Source organism: Macrobrachium rosenbergii, chromosome 38, assembly GCF_040412425.1.
Source record: "Macrobrachium rosenbergii isolate ZJJX-2024 chromosome 38, ASM4041242v1, whole genome shotgun sequence".
Lineage (NCBI taxonomy): Eukaryota > Metazoa > Arthropoda > Malacostraca > Decapoda > Palaemonidae > Macrobrachium > Macrobrachium rosenbergii.
In genome coordinates, this window is record NC_089778.1 from 1,168,561 (window position 1) to 1,191,004 (window position 22,444).

General features: G+C 37.4%; 1 long non-coding RNA gene across 1 annotated transcript in view; it reads right to left on the bottom strand.

Annotated features, from left to right (window-relative positions):
• Nucleotides 1–5,578: 5,578 nt before the first annotated feature.
• LOC136825569 (uncharacterized) overlaps nt 5,579–22,444 on the bottom strand; it is a 47,780-nt gene continuing 30,914 nt past the window's right edge. Inside the window, exon 3 of the long non-coding RNA XR_010849376.1 lies at nt 5,579–8,788. This is a non-coding gene — a long non-coding RNA (uncharacterized lncRNA). The remainder of the gene's footprint in view (nt 8,789–22,444) is intronic.

Sequence of the window (22,444 nt, forward strand, 5' to 3'; positions counted from 1 at the left end):
ATTTATTCTGCTTGGCCACAGCACATTGATAAATAACTTTGACTTGGGCAGTTCCACTCCTCTTATACTTTTTGTAGCATTTTCTAGTGATCTTTCTCATACTACTGCAGGTTTTGTTCCACCAAGCAACTGCTGGTCTAGAGGGCTTCCCTTTTTTGTTGGAATAGAGGCAATTGCACTCTTGATGGTGGTGTTACTGAAGTAATTATATGCCTCTGTGATGGATGGAAATTATTTTATATTCTTGTCCATGAGAACAGACTCATTACATTTCTTCGTCTGCTTCATCTACCCTCCATTTGGGAGGTATCTCAGAGGGCTGATTCTCAACTGTTTTTATATGAATTGGGAAGTAGTCACTCCCATCTGGATATTCATTTACTGACCATTCACCATTCATAATCAATGTGAACACTAGATGAGCAAAAGCTCAGATCGATAGACGAATAAGTATTAGAGTAGAAATTATGGTTATGGTAAGTCATGGCTCCATTATTGAGTATAGTAATATTATGATCATCCATAATACCATCCAACATCCTGCCCTTGGCATATGTCGTGTTCCCACCCCATATGGGGTTGTGAGCACTGAAATCGCCAAGGAGGAAGAAAGGAGTCGAAAGCTGATTGATCAGCAAATGAACATCATTATAAGTGAAATCCAAATCAGGAGGAAGACAGATGGAGCAAACAGTAATTCTCTTGTCTAAAATGAAAGTTACTGCTACAGCTTGGAGATGAGTATTAATTGATAGCAAGCAGTGTTGCAACGACTTATGCGCAATAATTGCTGCACCTCCCTTAGCGCTATCTCCGACGGGGGGTGGAGAATTACATATGCTGTAATTTAACCCAGGATTATAGTGTGTGCTTCCAAGCTTAGTTTCCTGGACACACACAATGCCTGGGCTATGGTCATGGAGCAGTACCTTCAGCTCTTCACTTCGAGCCCTAAGACCTCTACAGATACATTTTTGGGGCTTGGTGGAAGGCCCTTGGAATAGAGCCTTCTCATTTACTCTTTTTTGTTTATGAGTATTGTCAAGAGATGATCTGGAGAGGACTGGTCTTGACAGGTTTGGTTTATTATCTGTTGATTTACTGGTGTCATTTTGTTTCCCTTTCTTGTCAGTTTGTTTAAATTCAGGCTGGGGTTCCTGCATCGAGCTTAGTACCTATACTTCGTATCTATTACTAAGTGATGCATGTTTAATTGGAGGAGAGGATGAGGGGGGAACGTCTCCTCTTTTGGTGCTTTTGCTCCTCAATCTCCATTAAATCAGGCACAGACTCTGCCTCAGACAATTCCAAGGTGGTTGGGTTAAGTGTCATCTTATCCTCCCTGGAGGCTTGTGCTCTAGCCTTAACAGGCCCAGCACCTGACCCACATGGCTGGGCCACTACCACAGGGGTTGATGCACCTACTACATTAGAGGGTGCTGCCACTGCACCCCTAGTGGTAGATAGGGGTATTGGCTTAAGAACTTGAGCATAGCTCCTAGGTTGTTGTCCTAACTGTCTTATTGCAAAACCGTTACTTATATGCTCTGCATTGGCTTTATTTAGTGCAGACAGTTCAAATTTGAAAATTTCACAATTTTTGTTATTGGACTTATGTTCCAGTTGACAATTAACGCATTTTGCTTTTCTATTACATTCATCATCAATGATAGCACTGCATTGGAAAGGACGTACTCGTACCCATTCATTTTCAAATATGACACGAGAAGGTACTTCAGAGTCTACAAAGGTTAAAATGATCGTGTTGGCAATAGCAGCCTTTTTCACTCTCCAAACTGAAGTGGGGCTCATTTCTAGAATTTCTTCTTCTGTCATGTCATAAAGGTCTTTATCAAATAGTACTCCTCTCCCAAAACTAAAGCTTAAGTGGGGCTTGATCTTCGTAATCATTTCATCATTTTTTATGCCCAGCAAGGTCAGCATATATGCTGGGGTTGTGGACTTGGCATGAATAAGAACGGTGTAGTAGTTATAATTTTCCTCCTTGGCTGAAGCTACCACCTACATAGGAGGTTTAGGAGTCCTTATTTCTGCATGCTGCTTTCTCTCTGGTTTATCCTGAGCCCATTTAGATGGCACACAAGCGTCCATGTCTTTGGGAGCTTTGTCTGTAAAGGCTCCTCGTACTGTAGCTCGACCTATTTGTATGGCACTTATCATACTACTAGAGCCTCATCATGGCTACTAAAGGTAACCCACGCTTCCCATTTACATTCAATATTGATAAAGTTCATCCTGATTTCTACAACAGTTCCAAATGATTTCGGAGCTGTCGAGATCATTTCATAATCACAGCAGACTGGGAAGTCTTCGAGATGGAGCATTCTCAAATTTTTCACACAACTTGGTTGTGTTGAGGATTTAATTTTGGATGAAGATTTCTTAGAGAAGTCTGTGTCCTTGCTTGAAGTCCTCATCAATGAAGCATGGTTAGAGGGTCCAGGGGAGGGGAAGTCAGGAGGGGGATCAGGAGATTTGTTATTACTGCTTTTTGTCATTTTGTTTTTGGAGGTCATCAGCATTTGGAGAATTTTCAATCTCTAAGGTGGGTGCAGAGGTCGTCATCTGTGCCAGAAAAGCACCATCAGAGGGTCCAGGGGTACACGAATCCTTATAAACGCTAAACAAAGATTTGAGAGGGGTAAAAAAATAATAATTCTGAAAAATTTAAAAGATATCATCAGCCTTTCATGGGGATTATTCTTCCACCAATGGCACAAGTGAGAACTGACTCCCAAATGTCAGTGTCCCTACCCTACCCCACAGGGGATGGCACAACACGATTAAAGTGGCCCAAGTGCAAGCCAAACCTGCTTGCTAGGACCGAAGCTATTACGAGAATACCATCATCCCCACTCTAATCGTGCTACGGGCAAACTGGATAGAATGCAGAGAGTCCTGTCCCCAGAACTGGAGCCCCCTGGAATCTGTGGTCCAGCCGTAATAAATAGTTCTGCCTAATATCTCTCAGGTCCAAACATTATCGGGCAGCTGATGATCCTACCACAGTTCCCACTATTTAGCTTCGGATATAAACCCAGTCCCAGTTATGATATCTTTTCCTGTTTATCAGGTCCAATAAATTTTAGCAAATATGGAAAATCCCACAAAAATTAATTCAAAGAAATATATAATGATCTATGGGTGGGGTTCAAGAGCCCCCTCACCACGTCAAGCTGGTCCCAAATCGAGGGGGATTATTTGTGGAGCCGAAATATTTTCTTGTTGACGTAGAGCGTTTTCCTTTTCATGAGCTGTTTGAGGAGAGGCAAGAATAAGCATTGTTGGTTAGTGTCATTTTGACCATAGAGTGGAAGGAACTTTGCTGATTTCAGAACTCATGTCTGTTGTTGGAAATAAAACTGACTGTTTTATCACTGTTATTATTTTTGTGATTTCATGTGTGTGTGTGTGTGTCATTTTTAAAGAATCATGGCACTGGTTGCTCTATTTTACACTTGACCGAGAAGAGGGAACACCTCCGTTTGGTTTGAATAAAAGGCCATTTGCAACAAAGCTTTTGTGTGACTTTCGTTTCCTGAGCTCAGAATTGAATCTACAGTTCTGAGACTGAGGTCACTTTTCTCGAGCCCATTTTGTTTCGTTTGTTTGTTTGTTTCGTTTTTCTTTTTGAGATAAACCATTCTCACCTGAACAACGTTTCTTACGATCGGGAACCTTTTTTGTATTTTACAATTTCACTAGTCCTTGTCACCTTCGAAAGATCATATTCGTTCATTTAGGTCGAGAAATCGCTCATGAGAATTCAAGGACAGTAACTGCATAGTTATGCAGTGAGTAAATGAAGTACTCAAGTCGCCCAACTTATTCCATTCACGCCTTGACAATATTTTGCTCGCTCTGACTGACTGAATCCTTCTCCACTAGTGACGGAAGAGTGACTCACTCACTCACTCACCAATTAAAGAAGCACTGCTTTGAAAGAAAGATAATAACAAGGTCATCAAAAAGATATCAAGGAATGTGTCCCAAACATTCCTCCGACCGGACTTGGAACCTCAGTGTGTGTGTGAAGCCTCGATCAGTCAAGCGATTCAAAGAGGAGCCTCCATTCAGACACAGTGAGAGAAAACTAATGCTGGGTCATGCACTAATGAGTTGGACAGCATTTTTGGAGGCTTGTGTTATGCTTTCAGGTGGAGATGATGGGTGTCAGGTAGGTAAGAAAGTGGGAGACTTGCCAGATGCTATAGCGAGCGGTGATGGTCAGTGGAACCGCAAATGCATGTCAGTAAGCAAGTGTTGCAGAACTGACGTTGGTTAGGAGTTTGAGGTCATCGGGCAGTCAATGGTGGTAAGGTATGAACGTTAAGCAACATGTAACACAAGATTGACTTGTCACGTATGGTTGATCGAGGAACTGAATAAAGACATTGGTCTGGTTTGCTCTTTAAGTTGCTTATTTTTCGTATTAATTTTTATTCTGTTATGTCAAGGGACACACAGAACAATAAGTATGTAACTATAACCCAAACTCTGGCCTTTATAGTGGTTGGAATGAAAGGCCTCTTAACTATGCAGTAGTGTGAAAAGCAAATACAATAGAATACTTCTTTTATTCCCCTCTCTGTAATCAAAGGTCTGTCATTCTGCCTTGTGAAGAATGACTCAGAGTTTCAGTAGTGTAAGCCTAGTAAATTATCAACACTACACATATTAATGCCTCCTCCTATTGCTTACTTGCATGTTCTGCCACCATTAGTATATCATTTCTCTCTCTCTCTTTTTCTGTAAAGGTATTAAGGCTGTAATGTCCAAAGATGTGCACTTAGAGTACAAATATGTATGTAAATGACTCACTAATTCAATTTGTAAGCCTTGAGAACGGGTGTTCAAGCGTAGTCTGGGGTAAGGAGTGAGGATTATTGCGGAAACACACCACGGAAGGCCTGATTCTAAGGAAGGAGTGGACGAATCAAGATTGAGCGAGCCAGTAGGTTTTCACGAGTTTTTACACCAATAATGTCGTGTTTTTCTCCATGTGAATTTGATGGACCAAATTTGGTGTCTGTTTGAAACATCCTCCGGTCTAAGTATTGTTTCAGGCTAAAACTTCCCATAATGCATAGTAAATTAATAGCATTGCCGTAAAGGGCAAACGGAGTCTAGTGTAGATAAAGTAACTCATATTCTCACTACGATGCAGTCAATTCTTCAGTATAACTGAAGGAAACTCATCTTGATTGGTTTCAATGAGGAAAAGGTGAAATCGCTCTTGCGTCTCCCGGTCAACATTCCCTCGTCATCGACGTTTAGTTTTCGAAATACCTATTGTTCCGAGTTTTTTTACTGTGGTGGAAGACGCTACCTACATCACTTGGATTGATCCCAGGTAACGTTTCAGTAGTGTTACCTACTGTAGAGTCCCAAATACCTGACCGATACCCATTTTGTGACTTGGCTCTATCAATCATTGTTTATCCTACGCCTACGCGTTGTTGCGTTTGCTATACAGTACTGCTTTTGGGAGATTCAAGTCCTCAGAATTATTACATATAAACCAAATATAATATTAGGTTGCAAGGAAAACCCACAAAACTTTTACTGCATTTAATTAAATCAAACAAAACTCGACATACCATAATATTCCCACTTAATTAACATTACCAACACAAACTAAGCAATCAAAATAATGTACCCAATACCAAATCCACAATATCATATGGTACACAAATGATAACTCACAATTATTAGAGAAGTTCTCTACAACTGCTTACGAGGCAGAAGCTGGGACGAGACACACAGGGGTGACAGAACCCACAGCAAAGGATAATGTGAGAGGGAGTGGGGGACAAGGGGGGAAGTAGGAGGAGTCTGAAGTTGGTGTATTACAGGGATATACTAAAATACTGCGTAGTAACAAACCTTGAGAGTATTTTCGTACTTGTTACAAAATAAGGTCAACTTTTATTTAGACTAAATTATTACATTATATACTACAAGGATCCGTTTATAAAGGAAGAATATTTTCATCCAAAAATATTGAACAAACCCTGTTTATTAATACTGCATGTCTACTTAAATTATGTCCTTAAGTTTCCTAGTCACCAAACATCCAGAACAGTGGTTCTTAACCTTTTTTGGCAGTGGCCCAAAATCTTGTCCAAATTAACCATGGGAACCCATTTCCCCATAAACATTTTCTTTTTACATAATTATGCCCATGAAAACGTGTTACAGAAACAAAATAACATGCAGAGATTTTTATTAATGCAAGTAGCACATCTGCATAACAATGATCCATAAGAAAGAAACAATACATTATTAATTAGAATAAAGAAAACCAAAATGTTTGTTTCATGATATAAAATTAAATGTATAATTAGGCTATGATTTACCATCATGGAGGAAGAAAAGCAAAATTATTCATACAAGCCTACTTAAACATGTAGCAGGCTACTATTGCAATCAGTGAGAACCTTGACACTGGATTGTTTTGACCAGATCCTCAAATCTGGGTGATTTTGATGATAGACTGCATCTTAGGTCATCCTCTGGTTGCAGGCGGCTTCTGTACTTTGTCGTTGTGACTATGAGGGCTGAAAATCCTGCCTCCTCACACAAAGTTGTAGCAAAGGGAAGGAGTGCTGTCAGGGCTTCACCTCCAAGAATTGGCTTTTCTTTGTATACTTTTACCCAAATTGAGCTCAGTGTTTGCCATTTGAAATTGTAATGAAGTGTTTCGTCATATTGAATTTCGATAAGCTGCTCCTGTAGCTTGCTGATGTTTGCAATTTCTTCAGGAAGGTATTCAGCTTCAATGTCAAACAGGTGTCTTATCCAACTATATTTATTTGCATTTTCCGCAATGTAATGATCGAACTCTGTGATCAACTTGATATGTTGCACAATAATGTTTTGATCTTGGTTGAGAGAAAAATCTTCATCCTCCAGAAGTACATTCAAAGAGGGGAAATGATGCAGTCTTTCCAGCTTCAACTTTATTCATCCACAACTTAAGTTTTCCTTTGAATACTGACAGTTTCTCAGAAAACCCAATTAAAGTCCAAGCATGACCTTGCATTGAAATGTTCAAGGAATTAATCTCAGCAAATATATCTGCAGGATAAGTTACTTGCATCAACCACATTGAATCTGAGAATTTGTGGATCAATGGGTGTCTCTTTTCAGCCAGAAAAATCTCAGGCTCAGTCCACAATTCAAGCAATCGCTGGAGCACCTTTCCTCGTGACACCCACCAGACCTCAGAGGGGTACAACAGATGTATATATTCAGAGCCAAAATCAGACCACATTTGAGTGAATAACACTGAAACTCCTGTGACAATTTTTGAGCTTCACAGTAGAGAAGACAGTGAATAATCACCACACACAGATTTTCTTGCTTAACTCGGGCAGTAAAGCCCTGACATGCAAGTGTCTATGCTGGGAAGATTTCCAACCTCAATTTACTGTTCTATGTTTCTATAATAGTCTGCTTAGATATTAATGAATTATGTATTCTTAATAAAATATTTTCTCTAACAATAATAATTACAATAAGAGTACTGGGGAAGTATGGAAAATAATAAGCCCCTAAACTTAAAAGTTTTAACCCTTGGGAACCTACTGAAATGGTTTGGCGACCGAACTTTGGGTCGCAACCCTGAGGTTAAGCACAACTGATCTAGAACGTAATGGATGATATAGCATACTGAAGTCAGTCATAATGTTTTGCCATCATTCCCCAGTGTTGGTAACTTGGTTGTGGCAAAAAAGGTTTGGATAAAGGGTAAAATATTTGCTCATTCTTGTACTTACAACTCATGTTAACCTGTAATTTTGTATGTTAAGCTCATGGGTATTTATAGAGTGCTAATGACTTACGAGCCTAGTTTGCAATATTGCCAAATAACAGTTAAAGTGAGGTACAGGAATTACGATTAGTGCCGAGAGTAATTAGCCAGCATTGAACAATGTGTGCTAATGAACTTTTCAGGTGATTGATGAGTCCACAGAAAACTGACTCCTTATCACCGGATGGACATGGAGAGAATTCATGGGCTGGTCTCATCTTCCTTCCTATTCATTCAAGGTAGACCACACTTGGTTACTTAGTCCCCCTGGTGCTCACTACAAATCACACTGTGACACCCCTTGGTGCTCACTACAAATCTTGAAAAATTAGGATCCACATAAAACTAACTGGCAATTCGGGTAACCTTATAGGAACTAACTGGGAACTTTGGTAACCTTATAGGAACTAACTGGCAACTCATGCAACCTTGTAGGAACTACAGTAATTGGCAACTCGGGTAACCTTACAGGAACTACCTGGCAACCCAGGTAACCTTACATGTACAGCCAGCTCAGAAATCTAACTACTTGGAATAAGTCACAGAAGCTACATGGTTCATAAAATACAACATCATATAATAATTTTGACAGTTTTCATCAGTATTTTCCTCCTTATTCAAACTTGGGTAATTGAGTAACCTAAACATTTAAGACATTCCAGACAGACATTATTCAGTCAAAAAATTATTACACACTTTTGGTAAAAATTGACACAATTTACAAAACTAAATCTGTAATCCACCTCCTACACCTGGAAGTGGCTACGGCTGCCCTGCAGCAAAAAAAAAAAAAAATTATATATATCTAAAATTTAATATTCCAAGTGTGGCATACAGAAATGGTGATCCCCCTTGCAACTTATTAATGATATTTCAGATGTTGTTCCGGTGATCCTCTTGCAACTATCCGAGTTCCTCTGACACTGATCTGTCCCGTGGCTCTCTCTCTCTCTGTGTAAAATAGATTGATCTCATTAATATGATGCGCATCTTTTGCAATTTCATTTCTATATATACCATCAGTATATGCAACTTGAAACGTCATAACAAAGAAGTAAAATATTAAAAAAACCTATGAAAATGACAAGATACATACAGGTACAATTTACACAGAACAGACAAAGAGTAAAACTGGCATACTTAAAAGAACAGAATAAAAAAAGAGCCCCTATTTCTTTCCTGCGTAATCGTCAGTATCGAGCGATCTGCTGTTAGAAAAGCACTCCATTGCCTCCTCCCTCCCCCCCTCCCTCCCTCACCAAGCCTTCAAGTGCACTTTCACCAACAAACAGACCGAGAATGAATAATAATACACGAGAAAAGAAGGTCTTGATATTATCCTGTTCATTAAATGACGCGATTTTTCCTTGGTATTTTTTACAATTGCTACATGTCACTGCAAGTCATTTTAAAACAGCATCCTAATATGATCATCTCAGTTTTAACTCACTTCTAAAGAGAAGCACTCAAATTTCAAGCTCTATACACGTAGGAGGACATCTTGCTCAAAATTTCCCACTGAAAATGTACTGAAAGACATCAAGAGCCTCTTTCTTACACCAAGGGCTGTGTTGTGTTGCAAGTTCATCAATGGGGCCAGACCGGTTATTACTCGTACATGCAGACCAAACACCGTTTCAAAAGAAATACAATGAGACTAGCAAAACCAGATGGTTTGTTTAAATCAACAGATTTGTGACAGCCATGCAAACATTATTTGAATGCACAAGATTCCTTTGGAACTGACACTAAATCACGCTTGACTGGCGTTTCCAATCGGTAGAGGAATGGTCTGAAGTAAAGTGGCAAAAGATTCAAAGAGCCTTTTATATGGAGAAAAAACTAGCAAATCACGGTGAGGATGTAAATCCAAAGACACATATAACTATTGAATTTAATAAGTTAAAATGACAAGAACTGCTGAGTGCCGTTTCTCTGGCCTGAGAGGAAATCACCCTGAGGGGTACCTCGGATGAAATTCACTTCACCATACATAAATTAAGAATACAGTATAGCTATTGAAATAAATTCATCATGGGAAAATAATTTAATATTAAATTTAACGTAAGTAGCAAGAAAGTTCTGCAAGACTCAACAAAGAACTAGCTTTGTGTAATTACGTCAATTTCGTAAATGTAAAGTAGTAACTATGTAAAGAATAAATTTCAATTACGTATGAAAATTTCTTGGATAAAACGAAATACTAATGGTCTGTAAACAACAGGCACAAGTTGAATAATAATTATAGTGATCGAGTCCCTTACTTTAGTTTTTATCGACGTGTTGGCGACCATGATTTACGCCGTAGTATGCAAAAATCAAACAAAAGAACAGAGCAGTCATATTGAGCCTGCATAAACACTCTCAACTGATTACATTCCGTAAGATGCTGGTCTTCAAAATGCTATACAGTAAAGGCAAGATGATAAAGCCTATGTTTCATTGGTCACCTTCCTCCGCCCTCGAAATCTCTTCACCCGGCCTTGGTGGAATTTACTGCTCCATGTTTGCTAAAGCTTTCCAAAATATGAATATCTCCACAAAATCTAAATGGGTTTGATGAAACTCAGCTCTGGACTGGAATCTGAACTCTGGAGTGGACTGGGCTGGACTCTGAACTCTGAACTGGATAGAAAAAACTCCAAGGCAGAATCAATGCATATTTAGCTGCCAAACAGTCAGTTTCGAGAGCCATCCTGGCTCAATAGTAAACAAACAAATTCGTATATAACCCTATTACCATTAAACCATTGCCTCCAGTTCAAACCATCACCAAAGTAAACAAAAGACTTACACTGTATTCTTGAATATAAAAAAGAAAAATACACAAAAAAGTTTAAATATATTTCTTTACATTTTATAGTCAATACACACTAAACACCTTTGGCTTGAGTGTTACCAACATTTGAGTTTTCTTCAATTGTTGAAGCCCGTGGCTACTTTTAACACCTATCAACTCTCTATCAGTTTGATACCAATAGTGGTTCTTAACCCCAGGATCGCGACCCAGCCAACCATTTCAATGGGTCCCCAAGGGTTATAACTTTAAGTTTATGGGCTTATTATTTCCCCAACACTCTTATTTTCATTATTATTATTATTAGAGAAAATATTTTATTACGAATACATAATTCACTAATATCTAAGCAGACCAATATACTGTAGAGACAGAGAACATTTAATTGAGGCCGGAAATCTTCCCAATGTAGACACCTGCACGTCAGGGCTTCACTGCCCGAGTTAAGCAAGAAAATCCGTGTGTGGTGATTGTTCACTGTCTTCTCCACTGTGAAAATCTTGCTGTTCAGAAATTGGCAGAGGAGTTTCAGTGTTATTCACTCAAATATGGTCTCATTTTGACTCTGAATATATACATCTGTTGTACCATTCTGAGGTTAGGTGGCTGTCATGAGGAAAGGTGCTCCAGCAATTGCTTGAATTGTGGACTGAGACTGAGATTTTTCTAACTGAAAAGAGACACCCACTGACCCACAAATTCTCAGATTCAATGTGGTTGATGCAAGTACCCTATCCTGCAGATATATTTGCTGAGATTAATTCCTTGAACATTTCAATGCAAGGTTGTGCTTGGACTTTAATTGGGTTTCTGAGAAACTGTCAGCATTCAAAGGAAAACTTAAGTTGTGGATGAATAAAGTTGAAGCTGGAAAGACTGCATCATTTCCCCTCTTTGAATGTACTTCTGGAGGATGAAGATTTTTCTCTCAACTAAGTCCAAAACATTATTGTGCAACATATATCCAAGTTGATCACAGAGTTCGATCATTACACTGCGGAAAATGCAAATAAATACAGTTGGATAAGACACCTGTTTGACATTGAAGCTGAATACCTTCCTGAAGAAATTGCAAACATCAGCAAGCTACAGGAGCAGCTTATCGAAATTCAATATGATGAAACACTTCATTACAATTTCAAAAGGCAAACACTGAGCTCAATTTGGGTAAAAGTATACAAAGAAAAGCCAATTCTTGGAGGTGAAGCCCTGACAGCACTCCTTCCCTTTGCTACAACTTTGTGTGAGGAGGCAGGATTTTCAGCCCTCATAGTCACAATGACAAAGTACAGAAGCCGCCTGCAACCAGAGGATGACCTAAGATGCAGTCTATCATCAAAATCACCCAGATTTGAGGATCTGGTCAAAACAATCCAGTGTCAAGGTTCTCACTGATTGCAATAGTAGCCTGCTACATGTTAAGTAGGCTTGTATGAATAATTTTGCTTTTCTTCCTCCACAGTGGTAAATCACAGCCTAATTATACATTTAATTTTATATCATGAAGCAAACATTTTGGTTTTCTTTATTCTAATTAATAATGTATTGTTTCTTTCTTATGGATCATTGTTATGCAGATGTGCTACTTGCATTAATAAAAATCTCTGCATGTTATTTTGTTTCTGTAACACGTCTTCATGGGCATAATTATGTAAAAAGAAAATGTTTATGGGGGAATGGGTTGCCATGGTTAATTTGGACAAGATTTTGGGCCACTGCCAAAAAAGGTTAAGGACCACTGCTCTAAAGAATAATCACGTCCATCAGTGAATTCTGGAAATAATCAGTGTTTCATCTAATTAATCAAAAGAACATCATTTAGACCTAATCAGTTCTGTCAACACCCTAACCTCCCCTGCCCCGCCATCTGCATTTGAGAGAGAGAGAGAGAGAGAGAGAGAGAGAGAGAGAGAGAGAGAGAGAGAGAGAGAGAGAGAGAGATTTAGTGCAGACTTAATAACTCTTATGTAGCCTCGTGACGTTCATTAACATCAGTGCTTCCTTTCAAATCACTGATTTTAGTGCTAATATAAACGTCCAAAAAAACAAGAGAGAGAGAGAGAGAGAGAGAGAGAGAGAGAGAGAGAGAGAGAGAGAGAGAGAGAGAGTTCTGTGTAACTATATACAGAGTATGTGAAATTAAATGTTTCGCTAAAATAAGTACATAAAACATGATTCACTTACTGGTCATACCATAAACGGAGTGTGAGTTTGGTCTAAGAGATCACAGAGCCTACCATCATCATTAAAATGGAGAATCCGAGTCCATCAGGGCCTACAACCACTACAACAATCACCCCCACCAAGAGAAGTCACCCACCCTAAGTGCAAGCTTATGAGAACCAAAGCAGAACGACTTCTTACAATTTCAAATGCACTAGTAAAAAGCTCTTGTAACTGGAGTTTCCAATGCACTGTCAAAAGCACTATAAGAGTGAGGGTAGTCAACAAGAAATATATTGACCCGAATCTCAAAAACGTCCTCCTTGCTAAACAATGACCATCAACTGTCAAGAGTAGCACACATGGTCTCTATGCAAACAAAAGAGTGGGGGTTCCAGCAAAGGCCGCTAACTCCTCAGTCATATAAAATCACCAGGAGTCACGCATATTCACGAGAAAGTAACAGTCTGGTGAAAGAAGCAGTGGGTAAACTAGAGGCCTGACCAGCTTACAACACATCTCCATGGACATCTAGGCATTATCATTATTATTAAAAGAGTTTAACCAGACCATTGAGCTGACTGTTAGCTCTGATAGGGCTGGCCCGAAGGGTTTTGGATGACATGACAGGTCTAGGCTATAAGCCTAGCAGTGGGACCAAATAGGTCACTCGGTATGTTATGAATGAATGAAAATGAAATTAAAAGTTGCACAAAGGCATACAATCCCATACTGGTACACACTTACACAATAAATACATTTATACTCATGTTTCCATATATACTCACTAAAAAGGTATATTAAAATTCAAAATAAATAAAGTAAAATTTTAAAATTTACTTTTTAAAATTCATTAGGTTTTCATATTTCTATTATTTACTTTATATATTTTATCAATTAAATCACAGCTCCTCATGAACATTAAAATGGGTATTACTGAAAATGTTGAAGATTCTGATAAAATTTCTTTTATTGGTCTATTTCCAAAATTTGATAATCGCTGCAGGTTATATTTTGGACATTCACACAATACATGCTTCACTGCTATCAACACTTTGCAATCTGGGCATTTGGGAGGAGGGCCACATGGACTGTTCATTAAGTGTCCATGTGTCAAACGAGTATGGCCTATTCGAAGACACGTCAGAATTGTGTTTGTGTGTCTCTCTCTGATATGATGAACTCCATTTTCCAACACTGGATTTTATCTGTTTTAATTTATTATTTTCAGGTTCTTCGTTCCATATATTTTGCCATTTTTTTACAATGACTGTTTTTATATATTTTGTATAGTCACTGATAGGGATGTCTACATTTGTTCTTGTCATGTGGACTGCTTCTTTAGCTGCTTTATCAGCCTCTTCATTTCCCTTAATCCCTACATGGGCAGGGATCCAATGCATTTCAATATTTTTTCCATTATAATATAATTTATGGAATGAAAACTTAATGTTGTAAAAATTATTTTTTTGATTGTAGCTTTGAATGGCCTCTATAGCATTTCTGGAGTCACTATAAATCACAAAATTATTACATGAGGCTTCTCTAATTATTTTTATGGCTGATACTACTGCACATAACTCAGCTGTAAATACTGAAGCTTTGTCTGGCAGAGAGAACCGATACGTTTTGTCTAGGGACACTGCAGCATATCCCACTCCGTATTGTGACTTAGATCCATCGGTGTATATTGCATAATGTGGACCTTTTCAAATTATATGTTCTACTGCATGTTGTCTATGGTATTCTGGAGTATATGAATGACTTTTTGATAAATATTTCAAGTGTGTACAAATTCTCATTTTATTCACTGTCCAAGGAGGAGGTAATTTTAATATTAGAGGAAATTGTATATTTATATTTAGCAACTCAAACAATCTCCTAGTTCTAATTGTGAAAGGAGGTGGATGATTATTTATAAATACATCTCTTAATCCAAATAATTTTTTGGTTGGAGAATCATTTGTCTGAATTCTCAGAGCACTCTTCATTGTTACTAGCTCTCTATGGAGAGAGAGAGGTAGTTCACCACATTCAACTTGTAAAGAAGACGTTGGTGATGATCGAAAAGCTCCTGAACATATTCTAAGAACTTCATTGTGAACTGGGTCTACCGTTTTCAGCGTTGTGTCTGATGCCGAGCCATATATTTCACTTCCATAATCAACAATAGACAGCACTGTTGCTTTATATAGTAAAGTAAGGGTATGTCTATCGGCTCCCCAAGTAGTGTTCAATAGTTTTTTAATTAGGTTTAATGCTCTTTTACATTTTGATTTCATGTATGTTATGTGGGCTTTCCAGTTCAAGTGAGTATCAAATACTAAACCCAAAAATTTTGTTCTTTGGTCAATTGGTATGGAATGATTTCTGATTTTTAAATCTATTTCTTTGCCTTTTTTTCCACTTTTTATTTTTATAAAACATTACTGCTTGATTCTTTTGCATAGAAATTTTGAAGCCTACAGATGAGGCCCATTCATCTGTTTTTACTATAGTTTTGTTAATGATATGCTCTGCATGTTTTATGCGAGATGCTGAATAATATGTGGCAAAATCATCCATGTACAAGTTACTTTTAATTCCAATAGGTAGATTATTACTGATATCGTTTATTGCTAAAGTAAACAGTGTGCCACTGAGGGCGCTTCCTTCTGGAACACCATTTTCAAGTGGAAATTTACTTGACAATACATCATCAATTCTCACTTGAAAAGTGCGATTTGTCAGAAAGTTTTGGATAAACATAGGTAAATGTTCATGGATGTTATTTTTATGCAAAGTTTTTAATATAGCATACCTCCATGTAGTATCATATGCCTTTTCATTGTCAAAAAACACGGCTATAGTAATTTGTTTTCGTTCAAATCCTCTTCGTATGTGGTCTTCCAAGTTAGATAGAGAATCCAGTGTCAATCTGTTACATTGTGACCCAAATTGAGTGGGAGTCAAAATTTTATTTTCTCGAACGTGCCATGTTAGTTAAGCATTTACCATTTTTTCTAGTAATTTGCACAGACAACTAGTTAAAGAAATTGGTCTGTTATTGTTTACAATACTGGGATCTTCTCCTGGTTGGGGATAGGAATAATTATAGCTTTACACCATTCATTAGGAAATAAATTCTGAAGCCATAAGTGGTTATAAAACTCTTAACAAGCATGTCTTTGCCAAAGGTGCTAAATGGCAGATCATTTCAAAACAAATACTGTCACCTCCAGGGGCAGATTTATTGCTGTTCAACAGAGCAAATTCTAACTCTTCCATATTAAATTTTCTGTTATAATAAATATCTTTTATGGTTTCAAAATTTATTGTTACTAACTCTATATTATTTTTCCTTGTTTGGAAATGCTCATCTAAATTTTTGTTGCTACTTATTTTTGCTAAATTTTCACCTATTACATTACTTATTTCTTTAGGATCAAGCATTCTTTTCCCATCCTTTATTATGGCATGTCTAGGTGGTTTAACATGGGTACCATTTATTTTCCTGAGTTTTTCCCATATTTTTTGTATGGGAGTATTATTAGAGAGATCTGATACATATTTTCTTCATGAAATGATTGTTCCTTGAATTACTTCTCTTTTAAATTTTGCAGATATTTTGTTATATAGAGGTTTTAATGTATTAATTTCTAATAATAATATAGGCAGCTTTTGTAAACTTCCTTCTAGTATTGGTAATGTTTTGTTTATTTTACTGATTATCTAATCGTTTATTTTACTGATTATCTAATCGTCTTCCAATTTGGTGTTTTATTTTTATTAATTCTGTTAGTTTTTCAGACCACCATGGGACTGTGTGTTTTGTTGGATGAGATTTGGATTTTGGTATTGCTTTATCAGCTGCATTTGTAATGAAATCAACAAGAAATTTATTAGTTTCATTATGGTCTTTTAAATATTCAAATAGTGGGATATTCCTAGTGTGGAATTCATATTGCTCCCAATCTGCTTTATAAATGTTATAGTGAGGGACATGCTTGGTGGGGTTATATTGTAATAATGAAATTAATATTGGGAAATGGTCACTTGTATGCAAGTTGTCAACTGTATTCCAATCTAATCTATCTACTATGTTTGTTGTAAATAGAGTTAAGTCGATTGAGGAAAATGTTACATGTGTTTTAAAAAATATGTGCTGATTTCATTATTAATACATCACATGTCACATGAATCTATGAATTCTTCTATTTTACTTCCTGCTCTATTTGAGTCTGTACAATTACAGTCCCACATCGGGTTGTGGGCATTAAATCACCTACTATTAATGTAGGTTCCTTAGCATTATCAAGTAATTCTTTAAGTTTGTCAAAGTCATAATTTTTATTGAGTTGGTTGTATAAATTATAAATTACATAATTATCGTTTTTTATTTGTATTCTAATACTCGATATTTGCAGATCAGTAAAGTTTATGGGTACTTTGTCATAACATACTTTGTTATGTACACTCGGAAACCACAATCTCCGACCCACGTAGGTCGTGCTCAGAGTTTATGAGCGGGGCCTTTCTGGATGGCGGGCAACGCCAACTATCACGGACTGAAACACACTCGAACACCTTTTGAACTCTTCCGGATTTTGCTTTGGGCATTTTTTTGTTTTGTTTTGTTTACTTTTAATGATTTTGCTGCATATAATGCAAAGCAGTCATGCATGGTATGATTATGTAGACAATACTGTGTTGAATTCTATTGCCAGTATAATATCGAAACGAAGAAAAAATGCCGAAACTGCCGGGTTTTAGTTAGGAAAGGGGAGGGGGGGGAGGGTAGAAGCTGGTGTTTTGTGTGTGTGTGTGTGTGGAAATGACAATCTGAAGCAGCGGCACACAATAATTAGCTAACGAATGAGTTTTATCATGGTTTAAACGTCTGCTGAGAAGGTAGTGTGCTTTGTCGACGTGCCATTCTCTCTCTCTCTCTCTCTCTCTCTCTCTCTCTCTCTCTCTCTCTCTCTCTCTCTCTCTCTCCTTTATATTTTATGAGTGTTATGTATTTTTGTGGTCATTTAGAGAGAGATGATGATGATGATGATAATGATGATGTTTATGATGATGTAGAGAGAGAGAGAGAGAGAGATAATGATGATGATGATGATGATGATGAGAGAGAGAGAGAGAGATAATGATGATGATGATGATGATGATGATGATGATGATGAGAGAGAGAGAGACAGACAGAGACAGAGAGAGCGAGAGAATAAGAGAGATAGAGAGAGAAAGAAAGACAGAGACAGACATGGACGGAGAGAGAGAGAGAGAGAGAGAGAGACGCACACACACGCAGATTCTTTCCTCCCCTCCCCCTCCCCCCTTTCCTAACTAAAACCCGCCAGTTTCGGCATTTTCTATTATTTTCGATATGATACAGGTTGTAGAGTTCAACACAGTATTGTCTATACAATCATACCATGACTGCTTTGCATTATATGCAGCAAAATCATAAAAAAAAAAGAATACACAAAAATAAAAGACCTAGACTAAAATCCGGAAGAGTTCAAAAGGAGTTCGCGTGTTTCAATCCATGATAGTTGACGTTGCCCGCCGTCCAGAAAGGCCCCGCTCATAAACTCGGAGCACGACCTAGGCGGGTCGGAGATTGTGGTTTCCGAGTGTACATACGAGTATATAGCAGTACCTAAATTTCCTTCTTCCTCTCTAGATGTAGATGCTAAGTTATATTTACCTATTGTTGATACTGTTTTGTTGATGTGCTGTAAACATAATATCATAGGTTCAGATTCTTTTAGTAATCGTTGTATTTCTCCTAGGTGTAATCTGGTCTGTAGACCATTGTATTATATAGCTATTGAAAATATTTTATTATAGCAGTCGAGGTTTACTCTCTTTTTTTTGTCTTATCAACTTGGATTTTTTCTAATAATTTACTCACGACATTCATTTGTTTCTCTTTATAATATACTAAGTGCTCGACGCACATGCAACCTTTTTCATGGGTACTCTAAATCTGTGGTTTCTTTTTTTCTATATTTCATAAAGTTTCTTATAATGTTTGTTAAACCATCTTTTGTTATGTTTTTGTTATTGTTGCACAATGCAATGAAACAATCATTACATCCACAAGAGTTGTCATGGATATTTCTTTCTTTATTTGTTCTTGTTGTACCAATTATTGGTGATGGAGTAATCTCTTCTCCTTTGACATATTCACTATCGTCTAAGGTACGACTGTCTTCCACTTCTTTGGTATTTTGGATATCTGTATCCATTGGTTTTACTATTATTGTAGGAGATAATGGTATATTCTTGTTTTGTTTTTGCTCTTTCTTCATATCTTTTGTCTTTGATTTGACCGATGTTTCTCTAACAATTGTTGCTTTCTCTGTTTTGGGTGGTGTTCTTTCCAATGGCCTTTTTTATCTTTAATTTCCAGTCTATCAGGTCCCTCCTCTGTTAGTTCCGTAGTAGCGTCCTCTTGTGTTCCTATTTGCATTAGTATTTCAAACGAATTTGATCAAATGTTATCCATATCATATGTACCTGTTTCTTTATTCTTTACCATTTTAATTTTTTTTCCCTTGGGCATTAATTTCTACTTGCGATTTATTTCTCTGTGCTTCATTACTTCTATTTCTATGTATTTTTGTTTCATTACTGGTTCCTGTTATTGAAGAATATGTATGTTTCTTAGATAGATCTTGCATTCCTCTCACTTTTAATTCCAATTTAGCCTCTTTGATAGACATTCCTGTTCGTTCTTGTAATATTTTCAATTCTGTATTGTATATGTAGTACACACACTCCTTGGACCTAGCATGATGATCCTGTCCACAGTTTACACATTTTGGTTCACTACATTTCCATTGTGTGGCATGTTCGTTAGATCCACAATAAGCACATACAGGTTCATTACGACAGTTTTTCTTTGTGTGTCCATACTTACTACAATTTTGACATTGTAGCGGTTTGGGAACAAGGTCTCAGTTCTCTATTTTGGCCAAAAATTTTTATTTTTTGAGGGAACTCGACCCTCAAATTTTATTTTTGCAATTCTTAATGCTTTATTATTTTGTTTACTTGGTATTATATATACCTCACAGTCTTGGATTTTGGTATATCTCATTTTAAGAGAGTCCAACAGTATATTTTTGTCAACCGGTTCGTCATTATTTTCAGGAAGTACAATAGTACCCTGAATGCTGTTCATAGTGTCATGCTTCTTTACTTTTACATTTACATTGTCAACACTTTTTATTGACAGATAGTCCTCAGACTGGATTTTTGTTGTGGCTTCTATAAGCCACGTCTTCATTTTTATTTGTCTAAACGACATTTCTGTCGTTGAGTGTCTTTTTAGTAAGAAGTTTTCCAACTTTAGGGCTGAGATTTCTTATTCTGTTTCCATGGTTAGAAACCTTGACCAACTTTCACTCCCAAAGAAGGAGTCGAAGTGAGTCAAGGTTGGGTCAAGATGATATTTACTTCTTTTTAATTTGTTGTGTACTGGAGTATAAGGTTCCAGTGTGATTACATTTGGTTTCTTGTTTGTTTTTTCCAAAGAAAGGTTGCTACAGGAGGTTCCAGCAGTTGTCAACTGTGCCGAGTCACTACCATCAAAGGGCCCAGGGGTATTCGAATCTTTATTTTCACTTGGCATAAATATTTGAGGGAGGAAAAAAATTAAGCTGAAAACCTTAAAAAGATATCATCAGCTTTTCATGGAGTTTTATTCTTCCACCAATGGCACTAGTGAGAACTGACTCCCAAATGTCCGCTCCCTACCCTACCCCAAAGGGAATGGCACAACATGATTATAGTGGCTCAAGTGTAAGCCAAACCTGCTTGCTAGGACTGAGAGTATTACAAGAATACAATCATCCCCACCCTAATCATGTTATGGGCAAACCGGATAGAATGCCGAGAGTCCTATCCATAGAACCAAACCCCCATGGAATCCGTGGTCCAGCCCTAACAAATAGTTCCGCCTTTGAGCCACCAATCTGGTAACTCTCAGGTCTGAACATTGTCAGGCAGTTGATGGTTCTACCACAGTTCCCACTATTTAGCTTCGGATATAAACCCATTCCCATTTATAATATCTTTTCCCATTTATCAGGTCCAATAAATTTTATTAAAAGTGGAAATTCCACAAATTTAATCCAAAATAATATATGATGGTATATGAGACTCTTGGACTCAAACCCAGAAACAAATTCCTTGGGTTCAAGAGCCCCTCACCATGTCAAGGTGGTCTCATATCGAGGGGGAACTTATGCCACTGAAAGCTTCTTACAATGATACTGTCTCGTGTATTTATATATTTCATGAATTTGTTTTTTTTAACAAAAATAATTATGTAAAAGTAAAAGTTGAAATTCATCTGTATTATCATTTTATTTATCATGCAGAGAGAGAGAGAGAGAGAGAGAGAGAGAGAGAGAGAGAGAGAGAGAGAGAGAGAGAGAAACTATTTTGTTTAATGTTCCATTTCTTTCCATTGAATACGGGATATCATAAAAAATAACATTCGTTGCATGTCATGTAAATCTGATAAATAAGGTATTGACGATTTATGACATAGAAGAATACTAATAACATTATAACAACAATTACCATGGGGATCAATGAACAGAACAAAGGTGAAGGAAAAGAAAAATGATCTACAAAACCTTACAACTTCCTCACACCCTGGTTCAAAAACAATCACACAAATTACGATAATGTCAGTAATTAATATATATACCAGGTGTTTCAAAATTAGAGCCCCCTCCACAGAACAATGGAAAGTTATGCAGTTTTCTGCTATAGCCTATCTCCAAGTACATTATTTTAAGTTTCTACTAAGCTATTTTTCATTTTACATTTCTTGTATTTTCAGACTGAGTGACAGAGTTAGATACAGCCATGGCTAATGACTCGGAGGAAATCAGATGGATTGACCGAATCCCGGGCTATAACCTTCAGAGAGGCCAGGGATGCTGGCGCATCCTTCATTTTACTTCCTGGATAGCTAAATATATTAAAAGATGAATCTTTTGTTAAAAGAAACTGGAACAAAAATCCATATGACTGTCATCACGAAAAGAGTGAGAATCTTGGAAGGCCTGAAGTCCTTTCTCAGGAGTCGAAAGACATCATAGCTGAGGCAGTGGGTAGACCAAGAAAGTCTTTACGTAAATTGGCGCTTGAACCAGAAACAAAAAGGGGAAAGAAGACAAGTTATAGTGCTGTGTATCTTGAGTTGAAAAAATCTGGTATCAAGCCATTTCATGTTACCAGCAAGCCCAACATCACTCAGCAACAGAGAAAAGACCGTGCATGGTTTTATGGTTCATTTCTTAAAGATTGGGATGAAGCTGACTTTCTCCATGTTGCCACATCAGATGAATTCTTCATTTACACAGTCAGGAAGCTAAATCATAAAAATGACATCATTTGGGCTGCAAAGTTGGATGATATTAACGATGATGTGCGCTATCTCCAAGTTGTGAAATTTCCGGAATGTTTGGGAATTTTTCTCTGTTTCACAGCCAAACGTTTAATGTGGATCATCAAAGAAAAACGACAGTCATGGAATGACGAATACTTCAGAGAAACTGTGCTTACTGGTGGAATATTTCCTTTCCTCAAAGATCCTGAAAATGTGTTATCTGTTGAAGAAGTCACATTTTTGCATGATA